We start from the raw sequence: 21,027 nt of genomic DNA on the forward strand, positions 1-21,027 counted from the left end.
ATATACTGCCTCTCTCCCTCTCCCTCTCCCTCTCTCTAAAAAACACACGCTGGACATTGAAGTGCTGAACACACTACTTCACACCCCCACCGTCGATATATATCCCCTTCCTTTTACTTTCTCCTCCCCTTCCAAAATCTCCATTGCATCATAGAGTGTTCAGTTGTTGTTCCTTGCCTTCTCGCCACTGCTCTCTCTGCTCCACCATGTAAGAAGAAGCCTCTACAAACACAACTACCCCTCGCCACTTTTCATTGTCTTGTTGTTATTGTTCATCTCCATGTTTTGTACATCTGCTCCGAAACACTATTCTCCTGTTCATCTCTTTATCTGCATTTTCCTTATCATCAGCTCCTGATGTTAAACTAACATGGATGGATCTCCATGAACAGCTTGTTTTTTTGTGGTACTACATAGTTTCGTTCTTGTTGTTAGTTGTACTTGGTAGCTTGGTGCAGTACAGCTTGTCTATTGCATCCACATCTTGCATATATGCTCTTTTGAGAGATTCTGTAGTAGTGCTTGTCATTGTGTGAATCTCCGACCGAGAACTAATCGATGTTCTGAACTCATACCAGGAGGCAAGAAGGGAGCCCCCTCGATCTGAACAACCTGCCGGAGGAGTACGCCAGCAAGCAAGCTCATGTGGAGAGCTCGACGACCACCGCTGCATCCAGCGCTGCCGACCCAACTAGTATGAAATTCCTCCATATTTTGCTCATAGATTAGCAGGTATTGTTTCAGAAAGAACGTATTTACGAGATCCCTACTGATTTGATGCTCGTGGCTCGAATGTGTTGATCACTTGATCATCAGGGACAAAGAAGAAGAGCTTGGGAGGGAAGGACGAGGCCGGTAAGGTGTACGAGTGCAGGTTCTGTTCCCTCAAGTTCGGCAAGTCTCAGGCCCTCGGCGGCCACATGAACCGCCATCGTCAAGGCAAGCATCATCGACCACGCTTCACCAGTCCATCGCAACCCTAGCTCGCTAGATACTTTCTCTTCCATGCAAACTGGTAATCTAACTTGTTAATTTTGCTTCGTTCAGAGAGGGAGACCGAGACACTCAACCGCGCCCGGCAGCTTGTCTTCGGCAACGAAACCCTCTCCGCCGTCGGCGCACAGATGAGGTAAGATACCTACCATGGCCGTCTCCATCGTCGATTAGGGTTTTCCATTGGAGCCAAGCAAATTCTGACGTCTCGGTGGCTGCAGTTTCAGGGATGTGAACATGGGGGGCACTCCTCCGTCGGCCGTGCTTGGAGGAGGAGGCTTCAGGGGAGGCGTCAACGGCGGAGGCGGCGGCGGGGTCATGGGAGATCAGCTGTGCCAGCCGTTCCGGCCGGTGCACCCGCGGGTGTCGTCACCGCCGTACCATTACCTCTACTCCACGCCGCCGTCCGCGATGCACCCTATGAGCTACCCGGCGACGTACCCTGCCCCTCCCCGCCAGCAAACCGCTGCATCCGTCGGCGACTACGTCATTGGCCACGCCGTCTCTCCCGGCGACGCGCTGATGCAACAGGAGCAGCAGCCACGGCGCCCAAGTGGCTTCTCCTGCTTCGGCGCTCCGTTCAGCACGCCGCCGCCGACTACCGTGGCAGCCAACGGGCACCCAGACCACGGTAGCTGCAACTGCAGCTTCGGGTGCAGCGGCCACCCACAACAGAAATGTTAATGCCTCCTCTTGAGCTCACACGCGAACGAGCTTTTTATGCAGTTGATTAGGTTGATTAGTGTAAAGGGCCAAGAAATTAAGTTAAGATAGGCTATTAAGTTTTTGGATATTAGTTTGGCGAACAGTGGGGAACAATTGTTGTCTGTTTCTGATTTCATATTGGGTTTGGATTTCTCTGTGTTTATTTGATTACATTGCTTTGTAGCCTTTGCTTTTTCTTCTACTCCAAAATGCTTTAGAATTGGGGAATAAAATATTTGATAGGAGTAATTAAAAATGATATATATTATTTTAATGCATGAGAATACTGAAATAAATTTGATAATTAAAATGAGTACTATATCGTTGTGGCTCGTTTTGTAGTTCTGTTAACATCTTAATCTGAAAAAATAGAAAAAAACCGTTATCAACGAGACAACAACTCAAACCACGTCACCAGTTTTGATAATATAAATTAGACCAGATCAGTTCTATGCACTCACTAGCTGCTCGCTATATAATCCCTACCTGGAGTGCGGCAAAGCTAGAAGCAAAAGCCATTCAACTTGAATTCAGAAAACCTGGCATGTCAATGTCATATTAAACGTGATTTGACATGTGCCCTCAAAGTCAACCAAAGCAAAGATGGCGAAATTATGAGCTGGTTCAGAAAACTATATTGTATGCTGCACCGAAGTACACTTTGGATTATGGACAGCGCCGCGTTCTCGAAAAAGATTATGGACAGTGCCATGCATATTGACCACTGTATTTTGATGGAACAGCAAGCTTTCCTGCCGGCCTGTTATTGAACACATTAATTTCTTGTATGCAGGTTCACCAGCGTTATCATTTCCAAAATCATCAGGGATAAAAGGTCAACAATGTAGTATATATTTTCCTCAGGGGCTGCATATTTTTGTATGATGCACACGCTAGTATTCACCCAATCATATAATATATAAAGCACACCTAGTTTTCCAGTTTACAATCTTCATTCATTAGACATCAGAAGACAATTTGTTTACAATTATAATTTGCCATTGTACTTAAAGGAGTTTTAAACATAGGTATATAGTCAAAGTTTAAAATGCTCTTAGAATATTCTTATTAGACCCTTGAGGACCAAATATGTTTATTTATATCAGCATGCTTTGGTAAAGTCATAATTTTATTAGTTTATTGAGCAATGTTATAATGAAAATACTTGATTGATGTTGTGTTTTGAAGATAAAAAAGGAGGCAGAACCTTCACCTCTGCATTAGTTAATGCACAGCAAATTTGATGCACATAGACATTTTATTTCCCATGATAGCCATACATACAAAACAATGAAATGAGCACATTCAAGGGGGTAAAACAACCTCAATACTAGGAATTACATACATGCATGCTATATATCATTGACCGCAAATCCTATTCCTAGACTATCTTCCAATTAGGTTGTGAATAGCCTAAGTTACTGTCTCCAAGTGGTTGAACCAAAACAACTTATCGATTTCAATTTGTTACAAAAATACATTCCAAGCTATTTTCGGCCAGCACTTAGCTCCGCAAGCTAACCAATGTATAATTTTATTGATTTATTGGTAAGCTCGATAACATATAGACTTTCCTTTTCATTGCTATGGATTATATAGAATGAAAGGAATAATCGACAATGGTTCTGAGGATTAGACATTACATAGCCTCTTACGCCCGACTATAATCCATGACGTGGTATTATTTCCTGGTAAAGCCGTGAAGAGAGCAACATGCATGAAATCAGTGGGTATGTCTATTTTTTAGTCGGGTGATGTCATTGAATCTCAGTTGCAACTCACGTGACAACTCATGACTAGCACGAAGGATAAAACAATCCAATGGTTTGGGCATTTTTTTCAGTTACAACATCATGTGTAGTTTGAAAATTCACACTTGCAACTCATGCTAGCACAAATCATGGTGCAATCTTATGATCGAAAACTGAAATTATATTGTATTGTAGTAGTTGATAACAAATATTACTAATAATGAAATGAGTGATTGCAATTTTTGAAATTTCTGTGCACCTTAATTAGTCAACTTATAAATAATTGTTTCGTGTGCAACTTAGATATCTATTAGTATTTTCACAAGAAGATATACTAGCAATTCTCAGAGTACAAGTTAATGCTAATTCTGCACAAACCTGCAGCCTTTCTGAAAGAGAGAAAAGTGGAAGTGTTTTTTTTGACCTGGAAGTGGAAGTGTTTTGGCTCATAGGTCCACCTGTTCTGAAACATATATTTTATTGCATCTGGACATTGCATGTTCGCACACAAAGTTTTACAGAAGAAATGTTATTTTTGTGTCGTATGCAATAAAAGACAAAAAAAAGGTTGTATTAGGCTATTTTGGAGAAAATTGTCATTTTTGCACTACCCACAAAAAATATTTTTTAGCAAAACTTTATGTATGTACATAAAATCTACAGACACCCAGGTATTTTTTTCCAAAATATTTAGACATTTTGAAATATGTTCGTAGGACAAATGGTGCATCTACTCCTATGGGCAGAGAAAGGGCATAGTGCCATTGTCCAAACATGCCCATAAATCAGAAGTTGATAAATCAGAACTCGATAGTGCTTAAAATATTATTGCACATAAATCAGAAGTTGATTTTCGGGAAAAAAGAACAATCTTTTGTTGGTACTTTTTCACACTTTCCGGCCAGTTTCGTTCACATTCTTACAGCTTACCTCAAGGAAGTACTAATCTCCTTTTCCTCTCGATCTGCAAGTGCGATCTGAAGGTTTGTTTCCATGTGGTTGGATTGTTTCCCTTGTTAATCTTTGTGCCAAATGGGGGCGCGCGGCGGCTAAAGATCACAAAAAAAAGAAGACAGCGGATCAGAAGCTACGAGCCTAGGGTTTGCAGGGCTACACACAAGCTGCACGACAAGCTATAGTTTACTCCATGTGTATGCAAGTGGCTGTGCATGGATGCGTGGCTACTTTGGCATAAACACCTAAACATTGCAAACTGCAAAGGTTTCCAGATCCTTTTCCTTTCAAAATATAAAGAGGAGTATGTGCAGAAAGATCTAGATATAGAGAGAGAGGTTTACTTGGCGCAGGCAGCTGCTTTCAATTCAGAGAGCGTGCAGCATGCATCAGCAGCCTCACTGATTAAAGCTAGTGTGGGTGTGGTAGTAGGACTGGGAGCTAGCTCGAGCATTAGGATCAGGAGGCTGTGCAGGCAGGCATGCTTGGTTACTTTGACAACTTGAACGATATGATATGTACATGCATGTGTATATGTATGCATCGAGAAGCTCACACGCACCACCAGTCATTTGGTAGGCCTTGCCGCCTGGGTGTACATGCATGCAATGCATACAGGGTTTTGTGGGCTAGCTAGCCTAGCTATCCAGCAGCTGTAGCTCTTGAGCAATAGCCATATAGCTAGGCTATTAGGGGCAGATGTGCACGCCGTAGCCCAATCGATCCTTGGAGATAAACATGGAGCTGGAGAAGCTCATACATGAAAGAAGATAATATTTTCATGTTTCAAATGATGATTTCAAACGATGATTCATGAAATTGCTATTTGTAATGAGGTTCTGAAGTGATGTATTAGCACTTATATATGTCAACAGAATCCTGTTTTCCATTGTTATGTAGGATTCAGGAAGATAAAATATCCTACGTTTTTCATATTCGCACAATTTAGAAAACATGCGCCCAAAGAGCGAGAGCCTTAACACTCTCGAGAGAACAAGAGAGGGCCTTCAAACTTGTCATGGAGAAAGATGAGTGTATGACCGGTCGAGGCATCTGTTACAACTATTGAGGTATTTATAAAAGTGGATTCCCACATTTCAATCAGATTAAAAAAAATCACTGAAATAGCTTCTGCATGAAAATTAATGTGGCCCTACCACCGCTAGCACTCCGTCAGGGATTATAAGGCCAGATAGACAATTCAGCTAACGGAGGAAGTATTAAAATTAAGAGGTCTTGAGACCCAACATCCGTAATTTAAAATAAATATTACATCCCACTCCAATCCACTATTAGACTTGAGATAACCACATGTAAAGGAGAATGTTGAACCATGCAAATGCATTGCCCATGTTTCTCCATCAATTAAGATGCACACAACTCAATAACAAGGACTTGTTTTACTTGAGTTTAACGAAGTGTTCTATGTCCATGCATTAAGAGCAAGAACATATGGTGATGTAAGCATGTTATAAGAATTGAATCTACTATTAAACTTTTTCTAAGGCATTGCATCTTAGATATATTATGAAAAACATTTTATATTACTTGTCAACTACAGACATATATATGTCAGAAATTTTTATCTTTGACATTTAATCATTAAATTAAATAATTAATATAGGTAGAAATAATATTCAAATTATTTAAGACTCTAGAAATACTAGATAGAATCAAATGCCAATATTTAATTTTAAAACTATTTGGTACGCAATAAATTAAGATATTGGGATTGCTTAATTCTGGAACTAACATGGGAGTTAAATGAACTAACAAACAAAAATCACATATATCTTAAAGAAACTCAAACAAAATATAAATAGACTATCTGATAAGTTTGTATGTAAATTACCACATAAAGAGATTTGTTGTATAATTTAACGCAGCCTTTTCCAACTTACTAATTTAAACTTTCTTTTGGAACAAGAGGATATACTTTTACTGACAATAGTGACAATACTTTATGACCCAAAACATACCAAAAATATATTTTTGAATGTCTATATATTTTGCAGCCGGTTTTCTTGAACTGTAGTGACTAAAGAACTCATAAAAATACTCAAGATAACCTGGAAATAAGTACACTCTACAATGTCCACAAGATAGCATATAAGTGATAAATTTTACCTTTGAAAGGTTGCATTAAATACACCACTTATGCATAAATTGATGAATCAAATTTGTTATTCCACCCTTATACTTAGATATAGCATGAAAAACAGAACCGGTCATCAATTTACCCAGTGTGACAGTCGCAAACTCTTATTTATCCAAAGAATAATAAATTTGATTCACCAATTTACGCATAAGTGGCGATGTTTATTTTTTTATTAACAATGATGATCAAAGGTGGGCCTAAGATGCATTCGTTTCTTTGTAATATTATCCATTAAATTTTAGTTAATTATATATATTTGTATTGGAGAAGTTGATGATAAACTGGACAAAGACCCGGAAAATATTCATAAGGAGAACTTGAAAAGGCAGTGCATGTGTGCCAACTGTTGGCATGTGGAAAGAAATGGGACAAAATGAAAGATGCTACAAGTAGTACCTGCATGGCAAGTCTTACCTTGTCTCCTTTTCTATCCTAGGTGCACCTCATAAAATTCATGTAAGAAAACAAATAAATCTAGTAGGGGGGCCAGACACTTGTGTTCCATCAAAAGGAAACCCATGGTTTCGGTTAGAGAGACATGGCTCTGACCATGGGTCCCGTGACATAGTCTGACAGATCGATGCAGTGACTCATTGGTTCTGTGGGAAGATACCTTCTGGTACATAGAGGGCCTTTGCGTGCTGTCAATCAGTCTATGGTGACAACGACCTATACATGCATGAAGAACCAGGAGACAAGAAATTGCCAATGCTACATAATCTACTCGACCAGCAGAGCTACCTTATTTTCTGAGACGTGGCATTTCAGTAACGGCACTATATTGTTTATTACTTTTCAAAATTGTACTCTCACCTAGAAATATTCTACTCCTAATCCAATCTTGTACATGATATATCAGGCCAAGCAGTTTTTCTAATCAGGTCAAACGCGGGTTAGAGACTATCTGAATTATATATGTTAACCCACCCACGCGACCCTGGAGGCGGCAGCGCCGCGCCGCCCATGGAATCCGACGACGAGCCCCTCCAGCGCCCTCTCCTCCCTCCGCCGCCGCCAAAGGCATCGCCGGCCAAAGGCTGCTCGGCGTGGCGGCGGCGGGGCGCCCGCTGGGAGCAGCCAGGGGTGAAAGGCGGCGCCCTCCACACCTCTGTGTCTGCTGAGATGCGTGGCGCGACGATGGTCGGCGGCTGCTGCATCTTCTGGGCGTCGGGGCTATGGCGCCTTTCTCCTCCGGAGGAGGACGGCCAATATGGGATTGAGTGTGGTGGATCTTGGGATCCAACACTGATCTCCGGCGGTGAGGATCCTGACAGGGATGAGCTTGGAGTGACAGGGCAGCCGGTGAGAACCGCACCTCGACCTCGGTCTTGGTGGATGATGGCGGCGTCGCTTGACGTCGTTACCTTGTCGGAGGCATCGTCTTTGTGTGTCTCGTCATTTTTCTCGGCTTGGCATGAATAATGGTGGCTGTCCTATGATTCCTCTCGCGCCAAGTGAAGATCGGTCGGATGCATCTTCTTGCCGGGTTGGCTGGATTGTCATGTTCCGGAAGGTCCTGCCAGCGAAATTCATTGTGCGATCAATGCCTGAAGATTCCTAGATTTGGTGCTTTCGGTCGTGCGCACCCATGTTTTTTATCTGACCGTTTGGTTTCAGAGGGAGCGCTTCGAAGCTCTGCTGGCTGTCAATATCATGGAGTTTTCTTTCCATGGTGCTAGCGGAGAAGGTCATGAAATCCGAGGTCGGTGCAAGAGCAACGGTGGTCGGATCTTGGTGGTGAGGTGGAATTGGCTTGGAGCTTCGTGACTTCGAACTTCGACTTGTATGTGGAGAAGACTACACAGGAGAAGTTTAGAGTTTTATCTTTCAGGGTGAAAATCCAAGGTCTGGTCTTAACTGGTTGTGCCTTGCAATGTTCTTGTTGAAGGCATTGTTTTGAGAGAGAGGACTTTCTTCAGGGTGAAAACCTAAGATCTGTGATCGGGCGATGACAACGTTTGTGCATTGTTTCCTTCTTGGAGGCGTCGCTTATGGAGAAGTTGATCTTCTGATGTTGTCTTGGTGGTATCAGAGTTGTTGTTTAGAGTTTTCGATCTCTGTAGCGGAGTTTTTTTTTTGTAATTCTTCTACTCCGTATCTTTTTTGGATGTGTGCATCCTTTATGCCATTAGGGCATGATGTTGTTGCAGAGGTTGGGTGTAATTGATATCTACGCGATATTAATACATGCTCTTTATCGAAAAAAAATTGTTGGTTTTGTTGTGCGTTCAAGTAGATAATGATTTTCGTTAATATGATTGATGCTGCAAATTTATTCGTAAACAAAATCATCCGACCGTTTGTAGCTCGTGAAAAGTCGAACAAGCACGGGAGTTCACCTGATGGAGTGTCTGCTTCATGATGTTCGAGCCTTTGACTCAAAGGAATTTCATAAAACTCTTGGAAGATATGATTCTAAGGATTTTAGGATTCTTGTAGGATATGAATTCCAAGGATTAAACTCCTTAGAAATACTATTTTCCAAAGGAATCGTATATACTTTGGAGGAAAATTTAAATCCACACAAACATCTTTGTACAATCCGTTTATATTTTCATGTGGATTTGAACACTTTTTGAGACAAACTCGTGAAGTTTTCCAAGCATGCGGAGTTGAATAGAACATACAACTATAATCTTTCTTTTTTCCACTTCCTCTGTTTTCCTAATGTTGCGAATCAGAAAGACCTTAGGTTTTGCAATTAATGTCAAAAGCAATTGTTGTTTAAGAAATAGTGCCCGATGTTTTCCTAGCTATTGATCATATATTATTAAAGCTAGGAGAACCGAGAACCGTGGCGCAAGCTCTCGATAATGGTTTCTGGATTGAAGACATTAAGAAGCCACTATAAATTGAAAAAAAAAAACCGTTTCACTGCCTAGTATTTTCGTATCGCTCTCGCGAGCGACCGAGAGCCCTCACCGCCACCGCCACACCACAAGCCCGCCTCACCTCCCTCTCCACCGCTGATGGGTGTCTCCAAGCATAGTCTGGCCGGTGCCATTGGTGGCGAGGCCCTCCTTTCCTCTTCACTCGGCGGGCGGCGCGAGACACCTTCTCTGGCGAGGGCATGGTGCCCGGCAAGGGGCGTGGCGGCGGTGACCGGGATGGCGGTGCTCGAGGGCGTGGCATTGCTGCGACGACGTGGAGGAGGCCTTGTTGGCTGTGTGCTCAGGGTCGTCTCGTGATGACCACATGCGGTGCGGGTCGCCGGTTCCTTTGCTGGTCAGCGTCTCATGTCTTAGGTTCGGTAGGGGTTGGAGTGGCAGGACTCCTCCAGTGGATTGGCGTCGTGGTGGCGACGGTGAGCTGCCGATGGTCGATGTCTCCGATTGTGGGCGTCAGGGCTATTCAGGGTCTGCGGTTCTACGAAGCTGTCTTCTACTCTACGACCCACGGTCCTTCAGGGAGTGGACTAGCGGGGAGGAGGCCTGCCGGTGTTGCAAAAAAGGTGGGATGCCTAATATCCCTCTCACGCTAGGATGATGAACTATTTATTGCTTGTCCTCATTGATCTGGCTGGAGTGTCGAGTTTCGGAAGGCTCCTCCAACGGACTCCAATGGATGACATGCCGGAGTTTGCCTGATCGGATGGTATCTGATCATGTGAAACCAGGTTTCTTCTGACCATTTGGTTTCAGAGGGAGCGATGCGAAGCTCTGCGGTTTGTTAACATCGTGGAACATGTCTTTAGTTCCATCGTAAAGTGACACGCAGAGAATGGCGTGGAAGTTGAGTTTTGAGTACTGGTAATGGTTGTTTAAGTCCTGGTGGAGATGAGGATTCAGCTTGGTGATTGTGACTTGGAGGAGCGGCATCGACAAGTGGGATCGACGTCACTCAAAAAATTCATTGTCTAAACTTGTAGGGTAAAAACCCAAGGTCTGGCCTTAATTGGTTGTGCCTCGCAATGGACTTGTTGAAGGCATTGTTTTGTATACGCGGACTTCTCCTGGGCTAAAACCTATGATCTATGATCAGGGCGGTGACGGTTCTTGTGCACTATTCCCTCCTGGAGGCGTCACTTTTGGAAAAGATGGATTTCTGGTGATGTCTTAGTCGTGTTTGGTTGATGCATGTAAAATGGATACATGAACTTTGTAGTTTATTGTGTTAAAATAATTATTATTTTTCAATTTCATTATATTTTTTGGTACTAACCTACTAATAGTTGCAAAAGTGCACAAGTTTTTTTTTACACTTTATTGTGTATGAAATACACAAATATGAAAGAAAACGCTCATTATGGTGAAATTCAGAGCTTCCTGAAATCTATCCCTACAGAACAATTTTTAAAGATTTCTAGGAAAACCTGCAAAGACGGCCTCCAATAAGTCAAAACACAAACTTGTTGGACATTTTCTGCCAACCGTTCTAGACATAAAATTCATCCCAAACGGACTCCAGAAGCCCGTTGTGCAGCCCAATTACTGCGGAGTCCAGAAGTAGTTTCGAGAATACAAAAGTTGGTGACGTGATTGACTCAAACTCTTTCCATACTAGAGGGATTTTGCAAAGCTACAACTTGGCGGCTCAGAAAGGACAAAGGGGAGTCCTAGGAAGGTTCTAGGGGTGTCCAAGAGCCCTTAGAATAAAAGGGCATCCATCACATGGCCTAGATTGCATCTCCACCTCTATATATTGAGGGGAAACCCTATTTTTGGAGGCTCCTGTCCATTGTGACGAAAATACTCCCTCTTGGCAGTCGCCAAGGAGTGGTAGGAGCTCCTCCACACTAGTACCAAATTCAAGGAAGAAGAAGGGGCAAGGGGCCGCTGCCTCCAAGGGCAGTCGTCGCCCATACGGAGCCGCTGGCGCCTCCCTGCCGCCAGCTAAGCCTTCTCCTTGTTGTGGCCACCTCTCCCCCTTGGGGAGGCACATCTCCGTCACCATCTGCAGAACCTCTCCATCACCCCTGTTGTAATCTGTTGGCAAACATGATGTGTGATGCAATCTCTTGTTTTCCCATGATCTATTGTGTCACTATGTCTATGTTTAAGTAATGACTTGTTTATGACAATTGTGAAATACTTTGTTGATGGTTGCATACAATTATATGTTATCTTCTACGATGATCTTATATACTGATATATGAGTGCACACATATGTTGGGGGATGCATAAGATTGTCACCGTGCATGATGATAGGAGGAGGGATAGCCAGAAATTGACATAAATTGTGTCCCAAGTCTTAAATACGCATGTTATTAATTCATGGTTAATTAACGGGGATATAACTATGGGGATCATGAAACTTACAATGGTCAATGGACTTGATGTCTTAATAACTCCCTTGTTTGGTTGGTAATACCCGGATCAATCACTAGGGGTGTACGTAATTGCTTATGTATATGGTTGCACCAATTTATGGTTCCTCTCTAAAATAAACCACAAAAAAAAACTATCCATGTGCTTCATTTATTGTGACAACCAAACAAATGAAATAACAATTTGCCTAAAAAATTGCTTCCGTGAGTTACTTCCTTTTATTTTACTTGATTTTACCTTTATAGTATTTACTTCACTAGCAATAGTTTACTTCCTTTATTTCATTTTAGCACTTTACAGTTTTCTAGTTAGTAGTAAAAACAACCTTAACACTCTAGAATACATAGTTTACCTTCAGCTTCTCATGGGTTCAACACTTAAATACGTATCGAATTGTACTATGGTAGTTCCCTGCATTTGTGGATTATCATCTGTCCACTAATGCAAAGAACTGGTCACTATAGCGGGATATTTTTTCCTTTCAGTATTTTTTTTTCTTTTTTGATTTTGCGCATCTGTATTGCCATTAGTACATTGCGTTGTTGCAGAGATTAGGTGTAATTGGCATCTTCATGATTAACGAAAAATGAAACTTTTATTCAATCACTTTCAATTTGGGAAGAGTGCAACTCTATCCATCTTAACCAACAGGAAGAAGACAAGTGGCCGTGGCTGTTAACATTCTTTGGAGCTTGGTTCTGCAATGGGCAAATATGCAGCAGGTTACCCCTACCGCCGATATCCCCCTATAAGAATGGTGGCAGCATCTGAATACTCTCACGGGCAAAAAGATGAAAAGACTAAACACACTAGTCATGTTGTTTTCATGCATGCTCGATTTGGAGAGAGAGAGAAATGACAGGGCTTTTGACAAGGAGTTCAAGCCGATAAACATTCTTATGGAAAATATGAAGTCGGAAGCGAAACGATGGGAAATGGCGACCCTCAAAGGAGTTGTAATACCAGTGATCGCACGTTTTATTCCCTTCTCCTTTTACAGGCACCAGTAGTGTTGGTCCTTGCTTTCATTTTTCCTTCTTTCCACTTTTAGTTTTCATTTTCCTCAGTTTAGGGGTCAAGGTAGCTTTTCTTTTCTTCCCCTCTTGTCTTTGGCTTGGAGACAATTTGTCTCTAAGACTTGAGCCGTTCATCGGCTTTCTTTCTCCTCAAATAAAACACATGCCGATGGGGCGTTATTGATGCCGACGCTGACGGGGATGAGCGCCCATCCTGCCAAAGCCCCGTATTAGTTGATGATAGCATTTGTATTTTTCCCTTCTTGAATGCGTCGCTTTTGAAGTTGATTAATTTCTGGTGCTGTTTTGGTGGTGTTTGGTCCGCTGTTACAAGATGCATTTGTATTGCCATTAGGTCACTACGTGCAATTACTATCTTCGCGATATTAATATATTTTTCTTTATCAAAACAAAACATAACACGTGAAGTAGTCTTGTATGGTCCTAATTTTTTTTTAGTATATACTGTTGGATTATTAGGCAATTTCCGTGTGAGTTTAATTACCGAAAGCAACATTACAGATGCACAAGCATACTTAACCATACACATCAGACTAAGCACATGCATCAGATCTGAACATGGAATAAGCAGCAGTGCAAGGTAGGAGAGGGAAATCACGTACATCGCGACCGGGAAGGTCGCACCAGCAGTAGCACCACCACCACCATGGGAGTTGTTGATGTCGCCCATGGTGTAGTCGTAGTCGTTGATGAAGCAGACGGACCGGCGAAGATGAACACGAACAGCAGCGAGCAGTCGCGCCGAGACGCTCCCCAAAAACCTTATCGCCCGTCTCCCGGTGCAGGATCTCAACGGACGGAGTTTCGGAGGCCTGCTCTCCCGGACGGCTGTGCACGCAGTCGCTGGGATGGGGAAGACTAGAGAGTAGCACAGCAAAAGGAACTCCACGAGAGAGAGAGATCTAAGAGCCCTGTTTCCAGATCTGATCGGTCTCCTTGTATAGCCTGGAAGGAAGCCAACCCGCCCGCGTTGACACGCGTAGGAAGCCAGGGACACGCGGCGAGCATGCACATGCAGGTCGACACGTACCCAACACAGTTGGTGCACCAAGCAAAAATTTAGGCTTCCTTGAGTGTGTCTCGAACTCGAACTCGAGTCACGAAACGCGACGTGCATGCGTGACGTGTCGTGACGTGCCGTGCCGAACCGAGACGGGCGGGCGGAGGAGGAGGAGTGCGCGAGGGCTCTTACTATTCTCACTCACTTGGAATGACTAGAACAGCAGCCCTTATATACCACTCCAACTCTCTCCCAACTTGCAATGTGGGACTAAACTTTGTTCCCCAAGGCTGTCCCAAGCTGCCAACGTGATGGGCCTTGAGATTTCAGGAATTGTAGACCACATGGGCTGCCTTATTGGGCTGCAGCCCATCTACATTCAACAATCCCCCACCAGATCTCACATGCACATCAGATGACACATTAGTTCCATTCACTGTTTAATATACCTGCACTTCGGTGGAGACTGTTAAGTTGAACTTCCACTTAGGCAAGGTGCTACGCTTGACTACAACTGAACAATGGACTATGCCTTGAATTGTCAGTCTTTGTGCAGCAAGTTTCGCTCAATGCCGGCACGGTACTAGGCTACCTTAGCCTTCCCCTCGGGTGGAGCTTATAAGTCATACTCCTCGGCCTTTCATGAGCTTACTAGAGATTCACCCAAATCTCCCACACTATGACCAGTAGTGTCACTCATATAGGTGTGTTCTTCAAAAGATCGCCCTGTAGGACGGCGTCTTCGCTCATCAAGAGCCGCTCAGAACACATTAAGACATTGTCAACCTGCCTTACAGTAGCTATGAGAGAATTGCATCTGCAGCGGAGTGGGAGTATTAAATTTTCTCTCAACTCAGTCGCTCCGGTTTGTTTTCCAAGGTCCTACTTCACGGAATTTCCGATTACATAGGTTGGGTTACCCCCTCGGCAACTCAGGTGGGTCTCAAACCCATCTCCCTCGATGCAAGGTCTATCATATTTCTTGATAGTCCTTTTGTGAAAGGATCTGCCAGATTTTTAGCACTTTGGACATAATCCAATGCTATCACTCCGGAGTTTCTCAGTTTTCTGACAAACTTCAGTCTCCTCTTGATATGTTTGGAACTTTTCATATTATCCTTAGAACTTTTCACTTTGACAATCACAGTTTGATTATCACAGTTCATGAGGATAGCCGGTATTGGTTTTTCAACCATAGGCAAGTCCATCAAGAGCTCACGAAGCCATTCCGCTTCGACGATGGGCCGTATCTAATGCTGTGAGTTCTGCTTCCATAGTTGACCTCGTTAAGATGGTCTGCTTGCAAGACTTCCAGGAAACAGCGCCACCACCAAGAGTGAAAACATATCCACTTGTGGCTTTGATTTTAGCATCAGAAATCCAATTGGAATCACTATACCCTTCAAGTCCTCTTGGATACCCGGTATAATGAATTCCATAACTCATGGTTCCTTTTAGATAGCGCATCACTCTCTCAAGAGCATGCCAATGATCATCTCCCGGGTTGGCCACAAACCGGCTAAGTTTGCACACAGCAAACGAGATATCAGGCCACGTAGCGCAAGCTAAATACATGAGTGAACCAATGATTTAAGAGTATCTCAGTTGATCTCTAGTTGCCTTTTCATTCTTTCGAAGCAAGACACTAGGATCATAAGGTGTGAGAGAAGATTTGCAATCAGCATAGCCAAATCTGTTCAACACCTTCTCTACATAATGAGATTGCACAAGTGTAATCCCATTATTCTCATCTCTCAAAAGCTTGATGTTCAGTATAACATCAGCTTCTCCAAGATCTTTCATCTCGAAACATTGAGATAAGAAGGTTTTTACCTCCTCAATCACTTTGAGACTTGTCCCAAAAATTAGTATGTCATCCACATACAAGCATAGGACAACTCCCTCACCCCCACTGTTGTGGATATACTTCATAGGTATACCATCGACATGGTCCGATTCCGGCAAGCCCGGGTGGCCCACAGATGGTGATGGCTTATGGCCCACCGGGCAGCCCAGTTGCTGTTGATCCTAAAGGATGAAGTCCAGCCCAGGATAGGGAAGCCGGATCCCAACCGACCATCGGAGGAAGTCGGATCCGTGAAGGTCCATGTGGAACCTGGATCCATGGAGGCCCAGGAGTAACCCGGATCCATGGAGGCCCAGGAGTAACCCGGATCCATGGAGGCCCAGGAGTAACCCGGATCCATGGAGGCCCATGTGGAACCCGGATCCAGTACGACGTAGGGAGGAAGGCAGATCCTTGACGTACACGGCAAGACCTTGTACCGTAGTTAGGCGACCTGTAATCCGGCTAGGACTCTCCATGTAAACCCTAGATCCGTGCGCCTTTATAAGCCGGATCCCGGGACCCCTAGAGGGACAACCACAACTCATTGTAACAACGCGAAAGCGCCCAGATAATTCCAGACAAGCAGCAGTAGGCCCTGTCATCGTGCAGGTGTTCCGAAGCTGGGTAACTCGCGTACCACCGTCCCGTGTGCACTCCGCCCTATGGCCCCTACTTCTTCTCCCCCTCGTGAGGATCCCTCCTCCGAGGTACCGTCGATTAGGCAACGACAGTTGGCGCCCACCGTGGGGCCTGCGGCGTCTGGAGGCCGGAACCGGGAGGGTTCCGCCATGGGAAGCTACGACGACACCATCGCTGTTGGGCGCGTCCTTTACGCCGGAAACCTTCTGATCGTCCCTCCGGACGAGTGCTGGATTCCGGACATGACAAATCCCGTCAAGCTCTCCATCGTCCCAGTTGGCGGCATACACATCTTCATCTGCGAGACCGTTGATTTCGACGGAAACGCACTGGTAAGTAATGTAGCTACGACCGCCGCCGAGCAGGACGCAGCTGCAAAGATCCGATCTGAGTCGCTGGAGCTTTCCACGGAAGAATCCGCCTTAAACCCGGAAATTTCAAATTCTGGTTTTGGTAGCCGGATCCGCGCCTACGTTTTTGGTAGTCGGATCCGCACCTATGTTTTTGGTTGCCAGATCCGTACCTACGTTTTTGGTACTCGGATCCGCACCAATGTTTTTGGTTGCCGGATCCGCACCTACGTTTTTGGTAGTCGGATCCGCACCTATGTTTTTGGTAGCCGGATCCATACCTATTTTTGGTAGTCGGATCCGCACCTATATTTTTGTAGCCGGATCTATACCAAAATTTTGGTAGGTGGATCCGCACCTAAATTTTTGGGAAGTCGGATCCACACCTAAATTTTGGTAGGTGGATCCGCACCTACAGGACCACTGCGACAATCAATCTCGCACCGGCTTGACGGAACGCTGAAGAAAAACCGCCACGACCGACGTTGACTCCGCTCCAAACAGCTAAGTCCATATTTATATTTAATATTTTAAAATTTTATGATCATGAGATTAAGATTGGTTCACTCATATCCTGAGTCTTTTACCGCTTTCGCTGTTGGTCATATCTTTCCCACGATTTGCCTTGCGCTCGTGAAAAACTTTGTACTGTTTTTGCCGCTTAAGGCTCCAGTACGCTGCAAAAATTCCGCTTTCGGGCGTTAGCTTGAGTTTTCTGGCCTACACGTTTTCTGTTGTTTATATGTGGATTCCTTAGTAGTGACATTTCGGTACTTAAAACCGGCCTCTGTTTCGAGGTTCTTGATTGTTTCGCTATTAAGCGCTATCGCCTCAGAGATGTTACGTGTTTAAAGTTCGCCGTCTCGCGAAAAGTCAAGCATATGAACCAGAAGAACGGATAAACCAGCACTTGCTTAAAACATATAAATTACATTAACTGTTCAAGATAGTCGAGTTTTTTCCGCCTTGACAGTTTTATGTTGTTCAACTGCTGCATAGTTTCAGCTTTAAAACATTTGTTCAAAGGCCGTTTTTGTTCCGCCTTACATTTGTTCGTTGAACATGATTAAAGAAACAATTTAATACAAATATGTTTTTATGTTTATGTATCAGGTACATGACACTTGGACGTACAACAATCTCCCGAGGTTAGGCGGATCCATGGCGTGCACAGCTGGAAAAGCAACTTGAGTCTTGATTCCGCTATGCTTAGCCGGAACCAACCCTCGGGGGCTGCGGTTTGATCTTAGGTGAAAAGTGTGTTTCCTTTCGGGTATTAGTGCTGGAAATTTCCGCCTAGATGCTTGGGATTTACGCTATTCCTAAGTCACATATAAAGATAAAGCTACTCTAAGAGCACCAAGCCGGATTTTCAAGTAAATTCACCTTGGCGCTCGGGGGCTACACCGATGAAGTTCTCTTTGGAGCAATAGGCCGGAAATTTTCCACCTTGACGCTTGGGGGCTAAGTTTCTGAGCATCGAGTCTCCTTGGAGCAAGCCGACTCAATGCTCGGGGGCTACATATATATGGTTATGTCAAGAAAAATTTCAAAGATGGCGAAAATCTGGCTAACTAGTCGGATCCGCACCTAATTTTTTGGTAGTCGGATCCGCACCTATTTTTTGGTAGTCGGATCCGCACCTCAATTTTCGGTAGCCGGATCCGCACCTAATTTTTTGGTAGCCGGATCCGCACCTAATTTTTTGGTAGCCGGATCCGCACCTAATTTTTGATAGTCAGATCCGCACCTCAATTTTTGGTAGCCGGATCCGCACCTAATTTTTGGTAGTCGGATCCGCACCTCAATTTTCGGTAGCCGGATCCGCACCTAATCTTTTGTTAGTCGGATCCGCACCTATATTTTGGGTAGTCGGATCCACACCTATATTTTGGCTAGTCAGATCCGAACCTACATTTGGCTAGTCGGATCCATACCGAAGATTACGTTGGATGGTGTCTCCGAAGAATCTGACCATTGGATCATGAAGTTTCCGACCAATACTTGGTTGGAGATACGAAGTTTGGAGTCCTTCAAGATTCTCTATTATTCGTTCCAGCCAAAGGATGAAGATACATGCGCAAGCTGAGCTGGATGGAAGAACGGTGAATCTTGGAGAACTCCGGGGCTCTCTTGTTGTGGATATACTTCATAGGTATACCATCGACATGGTCCGATTCCGGCAAGCCCGGGTGGCCCACAGAGATGGTGATGGCTTATGGCCCACCGGGCAGCCCGATTCTTGTCGTTGATCCTAAAGGATGAAGTCCAGCCCAGGATAGGGAAGCCGGATCCCAACCGACCATCGGAGGAAGTCGGATCCGTGAAGGTCCATGTGGAACCCGGATCCATGGAGGCCCAGGAGTAACCCGGATCCATGGAGGCCCAGGAGTAACCCGGATCCATGGAGGCCCAGGAGTAACCCGGATCCATGGAGGCCCAGGAGTAACCCGGATCCATGGAGGCCCATGTGGAACCCGGATCCAGTACGACGTAGGGAGGAAGGCAGATCCTTGACGTACACGGCAAGACCTTGTACCGTAGTTAGGCGACCTGTAATCCGGCTAGGACTCTCCATGTAAACCCTAGATCCGTGCGCCTTTATAAGCCGGATCCCGGGACCCCTAGAGGGACAACCACAACTCATTGTAACAATGCGAAAGCGCCCAGATAATTCCAGACAAGCAGCAGTAGGCCCTGTCATCGTGCAGGTGTTCCGAAGCTGGGTAACTCGCGTACCACCGTCCCATGTGCACTCCGCCCTATGGCCCCTACTTCTTCTCCCCCTCGTGAGGATCCCTCCTCCGAGGTACCGTCGATTAGGCAACGACACCCACCATGGCGGTAGTATACACATTTGTCGGCTTCATTAACAACAAAGCCCACAGATGTCAAAGTTCTTTCAAACTTCTCATGCCATTGTTTGGGTGCTTGTTTAAGACCATACAAAGATTTCTTTAATTTACACACCTTTCTTTCTTGACCTTGTAGTACAAAACCATCAGGCTGTTCCATGTAAATTTCCTCATCCAACTCTCCATTTAGGAAAGCCGTCTTAACGTCCATTTGATGAACGAGAAGACCGTGTGAGGCAGCCAATGACAGTAGTACTCGAATGGTGGTCAATCTCGCCACAGGTGAGTAAGTATCGAAGAAATCTTCGCCTTCCTTTTGGGTATAGCCTTTGGCTACAAGCCGAGCTTTGTACTTCTCAATAGTACCATCAGCTCTAAGCTTCTTCTTAAATACCCATTTACATCCTACAGGTTTGCACCCATAAGGATGCTCAGATAACTCCCACGTTCCATTAGCCAAGATGGAATCCATCTCGCTTTGAACCGCTTCCTTCCAAAAGAGTACGCATCGGAGATGCGAGAGCTTCTGAAATGGTAGTGGGAGTATCATCCACAAGATATACAATGAAATCATTACCAAAAGACTTTGCAGTCCTTTGTCGCTTACTCCTTGTGGGAGCTTCATTGTCATCTTCGTCAGAATCTGAACTCTCATCATCAGATTCTTCATCAGACTCCATAGGAGTTTCATGTATTGGATCAGATTCCCAACTAGACATGCCATGCATATCTCTCATAGGGAATATATCCTCAAAGAATGTAGCATCTCTTGATTCAAAGATGGTGCCAACATTCATGTCGTCCACTCCAGATTTCACCACAAGAAATCTATAAGCAATGCTATGGGCAGCATAGCCAAGAAAGACACAATCCACGGTTTTTGGTCCAAGCTTTCGCTTTTTGGTGATTGGCAAATTCACTTTTGCCAAACAGCCCCAAGTTCGTAGGTAGGAGAGTGTTGGTCTTTTCTTTTCCCACTCCTCATAAGGGGTAATCTCTTTATTCTTGGTTGGAACACGGTTTAGGACATGACACGAAGTCAATATAGCCTCCCCCCACCATTCCTTGGATAAACCTGAAACATCTAACATGGCGTTAACCAAATCTGTTAGAGTACGGTTTTCCTTTCCGCAATCCCATTGGATTGTGGGGAATTGGGAGGCGTCCTCTCATGGATTATACCATGTTCCGCACAAAATAAATTGAACTCATTAGAAAAGTACTCTCCACCACGATCGGACCGAACCTTTTTTTATCTTTCTTTCAAGTTGGTTCTCAACTTCAGCCTTATAGATTTTAAAGAAATCAAGAGCCTCATCTTTAGTTTTTAGTAGGTACACATAACAGTACCTAGTGGAATCATCAATCAAAGTCATGAAATATTTCTTTCCACCTTTTGTCAACTCACCATTCATCTCACATAGATCTGAATGCACGAGCTCTAGTGGTGCCAAGTTTCTTTCCTTCGC

General features: G+C 44.3%; 1 pseudogene; it reads left to right on the forward strand.

The window, feature by feature from the left end:
* Window positions 1-251: 251 nt before the first annotated feature.
* On the forward strand, window positions 252-1,861 carry LOC127340942 (zinc finger protein STAMENLESS 1-like; annotated as a pseudogene).
* The last annotated feature ends 19,166 nt before the right edge of the window (window positions 1,862-21,027 follow it).

The sequence above is a fragment of the Lolium perenne genome, chromosome 3, assembly GCF_019359855.2.
Source record: "Lolium perenne isolate Kyuss_39 chromosome 3, Kyuss_2.0, whole genome shotgun sequence".
In the NCBI taxonomy this organism is placed as follows: Eukaryota; Viridiplantae; Streptophyta; class Magnoliopsida; order Poales; family Poaceae; genus Lolium; species Lolium perenne.